We start from the raw sequence: 15,832 nt of genomic DNA, 5'->3' as shown, positions 1-15,832 counted from the left end.
TTTCAAGGAAGCTAAATGATCCCTTGCACCATGCACTTTTTCACCAAAAATTCAGTATAGACAGACTGCACAATCTTTTAAAAAATCTTTGCCTGTTACMTATATTTGTTTATCTGTTACCACGCCAGTAAAATTGTGCCTTTCAGGAGAAGGACTTACAATGATTTGGGGTTTGGGAAGGTCTAGGCTACTCAAACCTAGGCAAAAATCAACGCTTGCCTCATGTCCTCAGTGTTGAGGAAAGAGCTGCCCAGCACAGCCACCAGACTCTCACCTTAGCCTCCCTATAGGATGCCCTGTGCCAGCACAACCAGTCAAACACCAAGACAGGGATTATCAGGGAGGACCAATCTGACAGGTAGTACTCCATGTCTGAACATGGGAGGATATCAACTAATCATGGGATGCCTAGATGGCATATGCAGAGCAAATACACATGTTTAATGCGATTTTATCCTTGGTGGCTATGGAAAGTATCTTGTGTCACTCACTCTCTACCCCATAAAGCTATACCATTCAGATTGTGCTGATCTACTGGCACATAAATGTACAGGAAAACTGATTATTTGGATAGTAAACATATACCATGTTGTCTTGCTTCTGCTACATCTGTCCAGTTGCTTCCTTCATTTTTTTTATGCCTTAACATGATCCTGGAAAATACAACAAATTGAACAGTACCTATCTGACTTGAGAATGACCTACAAACCACAATCTTATGATGCAAGAYAGTCACACTGCCCTACTAGATAGCCCAGCTGCTGTCTTGGTGTGGCTGTCATATACAGTCATCAAACCATTGCTCCATTTCGAAGCATTGTGGCAAGCCAGGGGATACAGCTTAAACTCTTCACTTCTTTCCTATAAAAGTGAAGGAGACAAGAAACATATCTTCACACCAGATAGGTCGTCTGTGATAAAAAATTCCTTAGGTATGTTTGTCCTGATCTCTTAGGTGCCTGGTATACTTTGTGTGATGTATAAATGTCATGGAACAAGATCATATTGYCCTATTGCATCCTATCATACAAAGTAAGGACTAAACCTTAAATTGAATAGCTTGTTGATGAGATCTAAATGTACTCTAATGAAAATTTGCCAATGAGTTGAAATGTTTCTGAATGGACTGGCATGCATTCTAAATGTGTATTGAATTTGCTTTAATAATTGCTGTGTAAGCATACTGGCTTTCAGTCATTTGCTTTTAAATTGGAAGTTACTTCCTCCAAACTTAGCAGCAATGTTAAGCAGTTAATGCTAATTGTATTGAGTAGCTTCATAGGCCTTTTGTGAATGATTTGAAGATTACTAATAGAGGCAGGAAAATCTTATTTCATTACCAAATCAACAGTAACCCCCCCACACACCACCACCACTGAAAACAAACATAAGAATGGAGCCCAGGAAATATTTCCTGAAGCAATCTAAGCTGGCTTATGCTACATCTTAGACTGTAGCTGACAGTGTGTGCATATATGTATTTGTGTGTTCACATGATGTATAAAAGTTGTTTTTTTCCCACGGGGAAAGTATTTCAACCCAAAATTTTACCTAGATATTACCTCAAGCAACTGATATATTTTTGGCAGGAAAATTTGAAATAGAAATGAACAAATTGTTTGCTAAAAGAAAACAAATAGAAACAAGGCATATTTTATGCAGGACTGAAAATGACATAGACTTACTGATAAACAGGCCCTTGCTTTGTAAAAGTTGAAAGTAGCTCATGGTACTCTATCTTAATGAAGTAAATTGTGCAAATAAACAGCTATCTGAGTGGTAACCACAGGGTATGAGCTGGAAAGGTTAGACTTGACTAGAGGGTACTGACTAATTAATAGGAATGTTGAAGTCTTTCTGAATGGAAGGTCTGAATAACTTTTTTTCACTAAAAAATAGATTATATTTCCCTCATGCACAAATGCTGTTTGTGTTTTTTTTTTTTTTTTTTTTTTTTTATGTATATGACGGCATATAAAAGTATGTCTTGAAAATGCTTTATGAGTGCTCTATTGCACATTGTGGAATAATGTGTAATTGAGAAAAGTTGGAAAAAAGTTAATTGTCAAGGCGGAACCAAAGATCCAGCAGTGAAGTTCATCACAGAGGATAGCAACCCCCCCGCCATGATGCTGGATTTCTCAAACTCTTTTAAATTCTGTTACAGATTTATTAGTTTAAATGTCTCCAATCCTACCAAGAAGCATGCCTTTTTCATTTCTTTACAGGACTTTTGAATTCTTTATCCTTCACGATCTAAGTCGTTTTCTTCCTTTGATAAATTTTGGTTCTGTTTTTCACATCTAAATGTAGTCAAAGCCTGTGAACTGAATCTGCATCTATGAAGTTCTGTACCAGGCCAGCTTAGACTGATAGTATGATCTTATCTGTGTTACTCAATAMAATTTTTTCACCCCTGTCCCTCTATATTGATAATGTCACACCCACAAGTCATTTGTGTTTATATATTCATTCTTTAATGTTCCACTCCCTGCTCCCTTTTATATTAATGAGAATACTAACATTAAATGGATGAAAAACCTTTGCCATTTTTAATACTCAAAGRTGTGCGGTACAAAGAACCAAACGGTTTGGATACTGACAAGTTATAGAAATATTTACTCTTGATTCTGTGATTCAAAGACACCTTTGTCAAGGCAGCAGTAATCAATATTATTTGTTAATATCTTAGAAGTATAGAATAATTTAGGGAGGAAGGAGCCTCTGGAAGGCATCTTGACTAAGCCCCTGATTAAAGTAGTATCTTAACCTTAATGTAATATCTTACTGCTTTCTTGCATCTTAACTAATACGTGTACCTATGTGTGTATGTGTGTGTGCAAAAAAGATTCCAACTAAAGAAGCACAAATGGAAATAATAGTAGTCAGTACTAGTTCAGACTTTTTTGGCAGTCATAGTAGAAGCGCATCTGACAGAAGCCACACAGGCAGGTGTGGGATTCAAGATGTGCAGCCCATAGAAGAGGAGTTTTGCTCTGGGGTACTCCCCAAGTTTTAGCGATCTCCGGGTGCACCACAGCCAGAATCACCACACTCTGGGGTTACAGCAGCCTGGGGCACACCCTCTACTGACGCCTAATAGACAAGTCCAGACAGAGCAGAAGTGTCACCACAGACTCACACCATAAACATCTAGGAGCTGGTGATCTCTTGACTTTAGTACAGCTAACCCTGGAATCCAAAAGAATCCCAAATACCCCTCTATTGGCACATTTTTGCCAACTGAGCAGTGCTGTGGGCTGAACACAARGTTATTTATTGATATGCATGCTGTGATTGACTAGAGCCATACAGCTTTTGTATAGACGTGGACTGGCATTAATTTGGCTATCTATAAAAGAGTAACACATATGGTGTTGTGGACTGAAGATCCAGCATCAGCTGGCCTGGGCACCAGAGGACCTAGCTGTAAGTAGGGATGTCCCTAATGTCAATGGCATGGTGGGATATTGTGAGGAGAAACTTGGAAAACTAGACCAGAAGGGTGGCCTTCAAGGAAAGGGCGAGACCATTGTACAGTGCACCTGTGATTTAATGGTAGAGCTCTGATATGTATATATATTTTCAGTTTTGTTCTATTTCTCACTTTACTGTTCTTCCAGTTTTGTTAGAACCTATTGTCTCTAATTAATTCTCACACTTGACAAATGATGATCTCTCCAGTTCGGTTCAGCTAACCCTGGAATCCRAAAGAATCCTGGACACCYCTGCATTGGCACATCATGTATTTGGTGTTAGAAGTGRGATTCTGGTGCGTTAGCCATGGTGTCCTTCCGAGATTGTAATGCTCAAGAAACTTGGGAACACCTTGCTGCACACTTCCAGGCTAAAGGGGTGAAAAAACCCAAAGCGGGACTCAYAATGGGTTGAGAACCATTGCAGAGATCTGGATACAATTTGGAATTAGTATGGTGAGTGGAGGAATGTAAATAAGTCAAAGATAGGAAAAGGCAAACCCTGGGATCCCAGCCTGTGCAATCATCTGTTACGAAAAAGCGAAGGGGCTGAAGCTTTCTGGCAAAAGGCTAGGATAATGGCTAATTTGAGTGAGTGAGTGTGYGTAAAGAATCAGATAGGGCAGATAGGCTTTGCAGATAAGAGCCCTTGGGGCACAGTTGCCAAGGAAAAACTTATAATGTGCATAGCTTTTTAATTACACACACACACACCTGGGCTGAAAAATGCCTCGAGTTGTAGTAAAAATTTCTGATCATAAAGAAAAATCAGTGGAAAAAAATTTAAATTTTGTATAATAAATGGATGTAACTGAGTAATCTTATGAGAAATGGTTTCAGCTTAASATAAATCTTAAACTGAAATTAAGAAGAAAATCTTAAATGAAATGGTTACAGTTAAAGCCGAACTATAGCAGCCTAATGGCCTTAGTACRCTTTTCTTTTTGCTTGGGTTTCACAGAGTAATCTTCTGAGGAACAGCAACTTGAAAAGAAGCAGAAAGAAATAGTGGTAGAATTGTTGGGATGAGTAATGTGTGTTTTTRTTTCTACGTGTGTAAGTAACAGAATGCATCTAGGAGCCAGAACAGAAGTAATATCAAAGATGTTACTGGAARTGGAACAGCTAAGTATGAGAGGATATGCATGCCAGGCTGATAACCAAGCCTAATAGTTGTATTCTAGTGTTTGTAAAATTCATGATCCTAAGGTGCTAACACCTTACCTTGATGAAAGGAGAGGAAGAGAAAAAGATATGAAATCTATTTGTAAGTGTAACAACTGTTGATTTAAGTTTATAAAGTTGTCTATTTATTATAGAGAAGAGAGCAGGATATGGAAAAAATAAATAAAAAAAAATGGTGACCAGCTATATTTGAAGCTCCAATGAATAGAAACATTTCAGCTTGGGGAATAAAGAAGTTGATTAATACCAATCTTTTATTTCTTATTTTGAGATGAATTGGTACTGGGCCTAACTACAAGGGCCAAATAGCCTTAAAACCCAGTTGCAAGGTTATGTAAACCTGGAGACCAACTTTTATATGCTGGAGAGGTGGACCTTTTATGGACATAAATCTGATACACCACTAACCTTTCTGACCTGGTCATCTGTTCAAAATCTGTGTTTTTTCTTTCTTCCCCTTCTAGGCTCATAGTCTGATTAGGAGCAGCTGAACTAGCAAAAACAATTATGAGTCTYGCCATAACCATAGAAGTGATAGCAGAGAGAACCATCAGTACTTCATCACTTTTAAATCAAGATGCGCATAATATTGGACAAATTACTGTACAAATTAATTTTGCACTTGATTATTTGCTGCCTCTCAAGGAGGAGTAGGTCCTACAGCAAAAAAACTCAAGTTTCTGTATTTACTGAGAAAATGATTGGAAACTGAAAAATAAAAGGCATGTATAATCTAGTTACAACTGACTTGGTCTGCAAGGTCAATGGGAAAAGTGTGAAAACTGTGGTAGATTAGCAAACAATTAGAGACATTCATGAATGAAGGTAACTGCTGACACCTACAGCTGTCTTGGAAAGAAAAATTACCATTTTGTTAGTGGCTAAATTACTAATTTTTTGTTATATATAAGAAAGGRGTTGTTGAATTCAATAAAAATGCAACAAAGGTTATGCTGAAAACATGGAAATGAAATTCATTTGTTTCTCCTCAGACAAAACACAATTTGGCCTGCCCAGTTAATTATCCTAACCCTGACCCAGAGAGGCAGTCTGACTTCCCAATACCTTACAGGTGATTCACTCTTTTCTGCTAGTTGAGTTCTGTGTTTCCTCTCCTGAAACTAAAGTAATCCATTCGGATCAAATTATGCATGACAATTTTGGGATGTAAGTTAAGAAATGAATAGAAGCCAAACTAAACCTATTTCCTCCAAGCAGGACAGACTGAGGTTTCACAGGTGAAAGGGTTTATTTCCCCTCGTTATTATTTTTTCCCTCCTAGCTTATCCTCTGCATTTTTGTTTACACAGTTGCTAAGAATTAAGAAAGGCTGGGATCACAGATGTATATTAGAGTGAAGTGGTGACGTACAACATCCGTACAAATGGTGAGATATGGGATGTGATTCTGAATGCCAAGCAAGTAGTAATTGGGGCTGGGTAAATCTTTAGTGTAAAAAAAGCAGATTTGAGCATTTATCCAGAAAGAAAATGGACCCTGCTTGCAGAGATGCTAAAGGTTCACCTAAGTATTTTTAAAATAGTTACACCTGGCTACCCAGAAGCTTCTGCTAATGAAGTTTCTCAAATGAGGAAATCTTGCCTGAGGAAAGAATATGAAGTGAGTAACTAGGTAGAGAAAGGAAATACATAGGAAAGTTGGAAGATCTCAGAAAATGGTGGAATATAGAAACTTCAGTTGTCCAAAGGAGGTAATAATGGTTTTAATCTAATGCCTCTGTGTTTCCTGGTGACTTTTGGTAAAAGCAATAGCATATCGGAAGTGCTTTGCCAAAAACACATTCAGAATTATTTATTTTCTTAAATTTTTGCTTAATCCTCCAAAGAATGGTGAAATATTTCTAAATATAGAGACTACAAAAACATGCTGCAGCAAGTTGGGAAATATTTTGCCTGTATTTTCACAATAAAAAGCAATTAATCTAACCTTAACATCTAGCATCCTGTGTTTAGATGTTGGCTAATATCGAACTAAGTGCACAAAACAATGCAACTCTTTAGGTAAAAAAAATTTTTTTAATATGTATCTCTCTCTMTRTATATATATATAGATATATATATTTCTTGATAAGTRATTTCTTTTACATCTAAAAATTGATTTAAATAACTTTTGTGATGCATACATGATGATTATTTTACAAATATACATTACAGTAAATGAAAACATTATGAAAGTAAAAACATAACAGCTATATGTTCAGAGATCCCTACATAAATATTTTAGATTGAAAAGTAAATATAATGGGCTTTTCAGCCTGGAAACAAAACATTCCTGGAATGACAATATTCTTTTAAAGGAGAAGTTAAAACAACCACCTCTACCTAATGCTGTTTTAGGCTACTCTATGGTCTTCTTTGTAGCAGTAGAAAACTGCAGTCTGTAGTGCTAGTCTGTAGTGTAGTCCACAAACGGATTATAYTGAAGCTGATCTACACGCATTTATTGAATGACATGCAAGCAGCTCTGCTTTGTAGTTGATTTCTGTGAGAAAATGCTGAAGCATTTCTATTCCTTCTATGTGTTTTGGAAATGTACATTTAAAGTCATGCATATTGAAGAAGAGAGATATCTCTGGAATCAATTCACTATAGAAATATAGTTAAGACAAAGTCATGTTTTTTCAGTGCTAATTCAGAACAGTAGCATAACTCGGATTCCAGAAGAGAGGGTGGATCCAAGTCCCTGTCTTTCTCGCTTGAGCAAAGTTCAGAAGAACATCTAAAAATATATCTAAAATAGTGCTATCACACTGTTCTCTGCTTCCATTTAGATTACAATGCACCTACAAGAGCAGGATCTAAATTTTTATTGCAATAAATTATCTTTGTGCATTACAATTAGACTGTATATCTTATTTTACAACACACAAAAAACAACCCCTTGATGAAATCTCTGTTAATCAGCAAGGCTGAACTGCTAAAACAAATTGATGATCCTCTTTCACTGTAGAGTATATTTGGGTGGAGTTTTGCACTATTGTCTTGAAATATACAAAATTTTATAATTTTCATTTTTTGAAAATCATCTTGCAAAACGGAGTCTCCTAAAAATTTTCATTTTTATTAATGTTATAGACCACTTAAATGATTCAACTGAGCAAATGCTTCTTTAATGTTAATTTACTATAGACATTGCAACATTTAAGCACTTTTGTAGATTTAATGTGCAAGGAGGCATGGGGTAAATTATAAATCTTTTTCTTTTGCTGTCTGTAGTACTTTCTAGTGACTAGGTAGTACTAGAGGCACTGGATGTCAGCTCCTAGACAAAGTATAACTAAGCTATTTTTAGGGAAAAAATGACTCTAGGTCATAAAATGAACAAGCTCAGCTTTGGGCCAGATTCTCAGTTTGTGTAGATCAGCATAATGYTAAAGGCAATTCAACTACATTGGTTTACCTCAACTGAGAAGCTATTCCTTCTTTTGTGGATAACTGTATCTTCCCCTCAAAATGGGCAAATCARTATGGACAAGTTAAAATGAGAACTATCTGAAACTCAAGCCAAATGCAAGTTTAATCTACTGAAATTAAAAAAAAAATCTATCTTCTTTGTCATTGCTTTTTGTTTTTGAGGATTCTAGATGGAAATCAACATTTCAAAATAATATCAGAAAGGGTCATTTTACAACTTATATTCTTATCAAAAAACGAGGGTTCAGAAATATCACAAGAAAGCCTCAGGTAATGTATAAAATATAAGTATTGGTTATTGTAAGCACAGAAATGTGTGACTCTTTGTAGAATATCACGAGGTATGATGGCTTTAAAATAGTTGTTCAAGAGCTTTCATTTCTCCTTTGTGAAAGGAAAAAAATATACAATAAGAATAACATATTTAAGCAGTTACAGCTTCAGATACCAAAAGGCATAGAAGTCCCTGACATTCATAATAGAATCCACATTCCTTGAATGAATTGCTTGGGGTTCCCTGTCAGCCTGGAGAAACCTAGGCAGTGCAGAATGGGTTGTGTTTCATGCAAAAAAGTGAAACAGTTTACAAAATTGGGAGCTTCCTAAGCAGCTAACAGAGAAATCCAAAGAAACAGCATTTCTTTGCATTAAATCCTGTCATGCTTGACAGGTAAGGTATGGTATTCAACTCTACTGTGAAGCATTTCTATTCACCAGGCCCTCTCATTATAGTAGGCATCTATCGCCTTTCTATCTAAATGGAGGAGGATCTGTTACTGTGTTCCTTTCATAATGGAATCATTAATGGAGCATAAAAGACCTCATACTAGATGTGAAAGTCCAGGGTGCCATAACTCTGGGTCTCACCTCCCACAGGAATGTCCTAATCACCACACCAAAGTCAAAGACGTATGGAGGAGCACTCCTGTTCCCTTCTCATGAAGCTATTCTGCTTTGCATAAAAGAATTCAGGATTCACTGCCAGGAAATGAAAGCCTAACTCTCTAGCTGGGATTTTAGTACCATTCCTCCCACTACTTCCCACACACACTTCATTTCCTCTGAGAGGGGTGTGAATATACTTTATGTGAAACCTTGCATGTAATTATTTCACCTCTCTGCAGCAACAGTGTTAATCACTCAAGCCGGTGACTCTGGAGTCCTTCTWCAAGGATGGAGGAGGACCCTCTTCAAAGCAGCTTAAAGTCTCCTGGTTCTAAATTTGACTCTCCAATACAAAAATTCAGATTAGAATCCAGCACTCTCAAATCGACATCTAACCTTTGAAATGCTAGGTACATAGGGAGATGAGAGAAATGAYTCCTTTTCCACTGGTCCTTTTAAAATAAGAGGTAGCCTCTTTTATAGCCATGTATTACATCTATATAACAATTCTTAGTTCAAATATGTGCCAGAGATTCTGTTCATCTTATAAATCCCGACATAGTCTAAGCATAAAACAGAAACCACTTTATTTGGTATTTTTCAATCTTCCTTTCTCACATCCAGAATAAAAGTTTAGACTTCCCCTGGTATTTGACTAAGAATAATTGCTATAACCTGAATCTGTGCACTTCTAGTGCTGTGTGGAAGCTTAGAGGTAGTTTYGAGAACTGCAGTTTTGAGGTCACTTTCCAATGTTGTTATTCCTCTCAGAAGACAGGGAGAAAGAAAAGATTTAGTTTGGGATGAAGTGGAAATCGAATCTTGGATCTGTGCATAAATGAAAGTCTGCAGGTGTCTTGCTGGAGTCTAATTCTGATGGACRTAGAAAAATTAGATTGACCTTTTCTGTTGGCTGTCTTTTCTCTAAGAAATGCTTCAGTGATAYCTTCCTACATTCTCTTAGTTCAGTTCTGGTCATCCAAATAATTGCTGAAACTAATGCATCCTGCTGGAGAAAAGCCAATTCCAAATCATTGCCAAAACTGCCCCGTTTGATTAGAATACTGTACAGTGCTTCTTCATATATAAAGGAATAAACAGTATGTCAGAGAAATAATACACTATAGTTACATATCTCTTGCACTTTCCATTCCATCAAGGAAAAGTTGCAGGAAAACCAGTATGTTGCAAACTGTTAAAATAGATCTGTGACTGATCATTTCAAATAAACAGCACTATTTGTTTACTGAGAAATTTATGACTGAGGCCTGCTAGCAACAGTTTATGTAGACACGCAAACAGCCTTGACTTTAATTTCACTCTGGTGGCACAGACAGTCTTCAAACCTCTGCAAACAAGCTGTGAAGGATCTTCTCATCAGATCTATACTAAAAATGTGAAAGAAATCAGTATGAGTTATATCATTTCAGAGATAGGTCCTGCCCTGATCTCAAGTGCACATTGATCTTGTATAATGGGATATTATGTCCTTTAATTAATTTGCAGTATGCAAGCTTATAATTTTATCTACTTAAAACAGCACTTTCACACTTATTCAGCCTTGAAGTACATTTGTCTTTGTGAGTGAAAATGGTACATAGCACAAAAACATTACTTTTATGCAAGACTTTAGAACAAGCTTTTGCATATTTTAATACATTTTTTTGTAATACACTGAGCAGTTTAAGTCTTTGTGATAAAAACACTAGAGATGAATTCAGTGATTTTTTTTAGTGATTGCCCTTTAAATTTTCTTCTATGCAATACATTTTCAATAAAGACATGTGAAAGACACCCTTGGGAATGGGGAGGTATGATATTGTTCAAGTTTACAAAGTTGAGAATGCCAGGCAGAAGTTTGTCTATCTCTTGACAATTGTCAGTCACCAGTCAAACTATGTCCTTGATTCACACCATTTATCATATTTATCTAGACTTTTTCTTTTCTTTCTTTCTTCTGTTATAGTTTCTTCATGCCTTTTCTTGGCTTTCTATCTGATAAAAAGGTAAACAAAACTGGAATACTAACATTTTTATCTGTTTCTCTGGCACTGGTTTTCTAAACATCAACCACATGCTTTCCTGAAACTGTTTGTCTGTGGAGTGGATACACTTTTTCAGAAAGCTTTGAGTAGTCCAATTTTTTTCCAGCAACTTCTAGCTTATGTCACCCTGTCCCAGACTGTATGATATAAACTGTACTCAAATTTGGCAAAGGTGGCTATAAGACCAAGAACGAAAGGTGAAACGAAATAATGAGCATGTTAGACAATAGGAATGAATAAGGTTGCAGAAACTCTCTTTCTACAGATGCAGAGCTGCAATRCAGCAAAGAACTTATGCCCCAAAATATCTCAGTGGCTGCAGTGGAACCATAGACTTTGATGTTGATCTCTATGATGAAGACAGAGAATAAGTTTCATCCATCCTTGCATGTAAGAATTCAGATGRCTTGTTTAGGGAGTGGCAACAGGAGGAGAAAAGGATATTTCTTTTTTTCTTCAACCCTTTGCCTTCCTGACTCAGGAATGGGAAAAAAACAGATCTGCATTCTCAAGAAGAAAAATAACTCTGTCAACACAATGTGCAACTAAAACCAGCTCACTGAGCTAGCTCAGTGCAGAGGAATATCCTTCTCAGAGGTAGAAATTATATCAATGTTGTTTTATCAGAAACAATTAAAATTTCTTCTCAGCAGTTCCTGTCATGTSGGCACATTTGATTGGGCAAGTTGTGTCCAAGCACAGCAACTTAAAATGTTGGTACTACACACATAAAAGAAATATTTTTATGGTTGTGTTAATGCATATGTATACTGAGTAACCAGATGATGTTACAACAACGTTCTTATGAATCAGACTAATGSCATTCAAATCACTGTCTAAAATGCAATCTTCTACATACAAGAATGCAATAAAACATAAGTTACTTGGWGATTGCAGTGGGGTTTTAGCTGTCAGCTTTTGATTAATGTGTCTTTATCAAAGTCTCAAGCCTTGAATATAGGTTTAAGTGAAAAAAAAATGTTAGAAGAAAATAAAAAATCAATTAAATTAAAAAAAAAAAGAAAAGTTCAAGACTCCTTTTTTATCCTCTAACGCAATTAGGTAGCAATTCAGAAAACATATGACTCCACTTCTTTCATTCTTAAAAGTTAATCTGTACTTTTAAGCCAGTTAAATCTGCCTCATTTAAGCTGTGTCTATACATGGAGGAGTTTACTGTAGTAGGTCAATGTAGAAGCTAGCTTTGATTTARCTGGATGGGGATACTATAAAATTGATACTCTAATACCTATATAACAACTATTGTTGTAAGTCACTGACATAAGCACTATTGTCCCAAATARGTTTGCCTAGTCTATACCTGTGACTGTACTTTCCAAGCTACACAAAATATTAGACTGAAAGGAAACTGGGTATATATTCTGGTAAGGTTGGTGACCATACATCTGCTTTTAGTACATCCAGACATTTCAGCATATCCACTCACTTGAGGAAGAGAAAAAGATAACATTATTTTTTTTTCATTCTTTGTAATAAGCAGGCTCTTGTCAAAAGCAAAACGTCAAGCAGCTAAAGATACTCAGTCCTAGCCTCAGACTCCATCTTGACACTCTGCTACCACATATATCTATTTTAACAAGTTGAGAAGCAGATATAGGCTCAGATGAATAAAACTGAAGTACCAGATCTGCCTTTTACGTAGATAAAGAAATGTTCTCTTCTTTAGTTCAATAACTCATTCTCAATGAATCGTTAGTCTTTTTAAAAACACAGATAAAAATGTCAATGTTCTTGTTCATCATAAAAGTAACAAACCTTGAGCAAAGTATTGGGGAATTGCTATTCAAATTCAAAAATCTCACCATATCTCTACCAAATCCTCTTTTCCAGGGAGGGACTCCCAAACATTTCACGGACTGTATCATTGAACCACTGCTCAGTAGTGTTCACCCAGTCTTAGCCCCACAGGCTTAACAATAAACTTATTTTGTCCTGATTCTATAAAATCTCCTGCTATTTCAGAAGTCTGTCTACTACTTCTTTCATGACTGCATTTTTTTTCCAAGGTGCAATCTCATATCAGTGGAAAAARGTGAAATTTCATTTAAAAATAGCCTTTATTTCTTTTGTCCTTGATTTCTCAGGAGAAGGAATTGGAAATTACCATATATAGCATGTACTAGAATGTTTTTTATGTATTAAAGAGTGGAAATTTAGAAAATAAATTAATTGAACCTAGGTAAATGGGAAGGAGCACCAAGTTACTATCATTAAAGAAAAGTTTGACATAACTTTACCCTGGCTCTTCATATTTCTGCCTGTTCTGTCAAATGGCTTATTTATAGGAAATCAAGGCCAGATTATTCAAGTTTTATATGTAAAGCAATATGTGTAAGACTGTAGAGATAAGGATAACTACAAAAGAACTTGGGCTCTTAGAGACTGAATTAGTCAAAACAGGCATTTAATCTGGTGTGTCCTCATGCATTAATTTTCCCAGGAAATTCTGCTTCTAAACATATTCCCTGATGTTTCAGCATTGACAGAGCTGAGCAGCTTAATACTAGAGCTGAGATGCTACTAAGCATCTATCTCACTCCAAATCCCATCAAGATACACAAACTCAGCCTTTTTCTGGGTATCTCACCTGAGTTCATCACGCCAATATATGTATAAATACATCATGTATTTTTTTAAAATATGGCTCTGCTTTAGGCAAAAGGGAGACATTACCAGTACCATTATCTTAGTTTGAAGCCATATGTAGAAGTCTTGGCTGTTCTTCCCTTTAGTTCCACCACATTTCTCAGCATAACTGAACCCATAAGCACACCATTTTTCTGTTGAATCAAAATTATTCAAGAAAGTATTCAAGTTAACCCTAATCATTTTCATTAAATGTGAATGAAGAGTAACTGTAGGTTTGGTTTTAGTATTAGACCTGAGATGGCAAGGGAAACTATTATAATCAATTGGAAAGAGCAAACTCCTCACCTGGCATTTAGCAGCTTCCGACTTAATGTATCAGTTATTAGTTGTTCTCATTCTGAAACACTGATCATCCCTTTGCACAATACAAGCAGCTGAGATGCCAAACTCAACTGTCCATTCTGCAATAAGTGTCATGCACCTAAAATGCAGTGACATTGCCATTCTAGAATCAGGCTCATAAATGTATTTAAGTGCCAAATACTTTCTAGTTTCCATTGAAATTACATCCTTATGAAGTTAAATACACACACACACACACACACACACACACACACACACATATATATACACATATATATGTTTTTCTGTCCTGTCTCCTCTATATCTCCAGAGGACTTCAATGGAATTAGGCATACGATGCTATTAAGTGGAAACCTCTGCTGGAGACTAAAAGTGACTTCAAACAACAACAGTTTTACATAGTAAAACTAAGTATATGTAAATATGTTAATAGAGCATCAGTTATACGTTTAATAATGCGAGGTCTCCCTTTTACTGTATTTAACTATATCACTCCTGTATTAGTGTATCAAATTATTACACATTCATTGAATGCTTGAAACTGCTAGGGTTTTTATCTGTGCATAGTAAAAGCTTTAATCTGAATTTCTTCCTAGTAGAGTCTGAACTGGGATATTGAGATTACCTTTATTGTGAGGCTGACAGAGCACTGCAACAGGTTACCCAGAGAGGTTATGAAGTCTCCTCTTGATATACTCAAAACTCACCTGGACACGATTCTAACATGCTCTAGGTGACCCTGCTTGAGCAGGGAGGTTGAACTAGATGATCTCCTGAGGATCCTTCCAACCTCAACCATTCTGTGATTCTGTGATTTGTCCATACTGTGAGGAAAAATTTGTCTAATAACATTGTGAGCTCTCCATTCCAAGCCTCAAAATTATTTCCTGCTATTGGTATAGCATAGTGGTATCTATTCCCCCCCCCCTTTTTTTTTTGGTTTTATTGTTTAGATTCAAATTATAACAATATCCAAGTTTAAGTTTTAACTTTTATCTGGAAGTGATTTGGACATTCTATAGTTTATACCTCCTAAATCTTCACTAAATAAAATACAATTTACCTTTGAGCTCTTTTGCAAGTCTAAAATAAAAGAGATGTTTAAAAAAATACAGTACTATCTGCATACCAGAAAAATCATAAATCTGAACAAATTTATTATCAATTAGAAATGCAAATCTAGCTTTAAATTTTGTGAATAYGCCTTTCTTCTGAAAGGACCAAATGAACTTTGTATTCCAAAGTTCTCAGTCATGCTGTTTGAACCTAGGCAGTAGCATTTCAGTTTGACATCTCTATGATACACATTGTTACCTAAGCACATCAAAGAASCTGTCTGTAAGGAGCTTGTATTATGTGTATCCTGTTATTAACACATTTTGCCTCAGCTGCGAATACAATCTTGATGATGACTAATATGCTTTGTATATAACTATATATAAGTGCATGATCACTGCACAAATGCAGAAGAGAGAAAAGTTCTGCATTCAGACGGCCATGATGTGCAGACAGTGGGAAAGAAAAGGAAGGAGTTTCTTAGACTGGAATTGCAACCAACATTATCACAGAATTCCTGCATTAGCCTTCCAGGGATTTTTTCAATATAGGTCACCTCTTCAGTTTGTGTGTAACATAGTGCTTAGGATTCTGAGGACCTAAGTAGATTTTTGAAGGCATTATTAAAATGAAAGCTGATTAAAAAAGRAGAAATTTGATCCAGGTTATGCAGCATAGAGAAGCTGACTATCTTAATTTTAAAAAGGAGAAAAAAATTTAATTCATAGAAAATATTTGAACATTTTTACTTTGAAAATATTCTAACTCTTCCWAAAGG

This window comes from Rhea americana, unplaced genomic scaffold, assembly GCF_003343005.1.
Source record: "Rhea americana isolate MKP2758 unplaced genomic scaffold, rheAme1 scaffold_5, whole genome shotgun sequence".
Lineage (NCBI taxonomy): Eukaryota > Metazoa > Chordata > Aves > Rheiformes > Rheidae > Rhea > Rhea americana.
Note: the sequence above shows the minus strand (reverse complement) of the source record.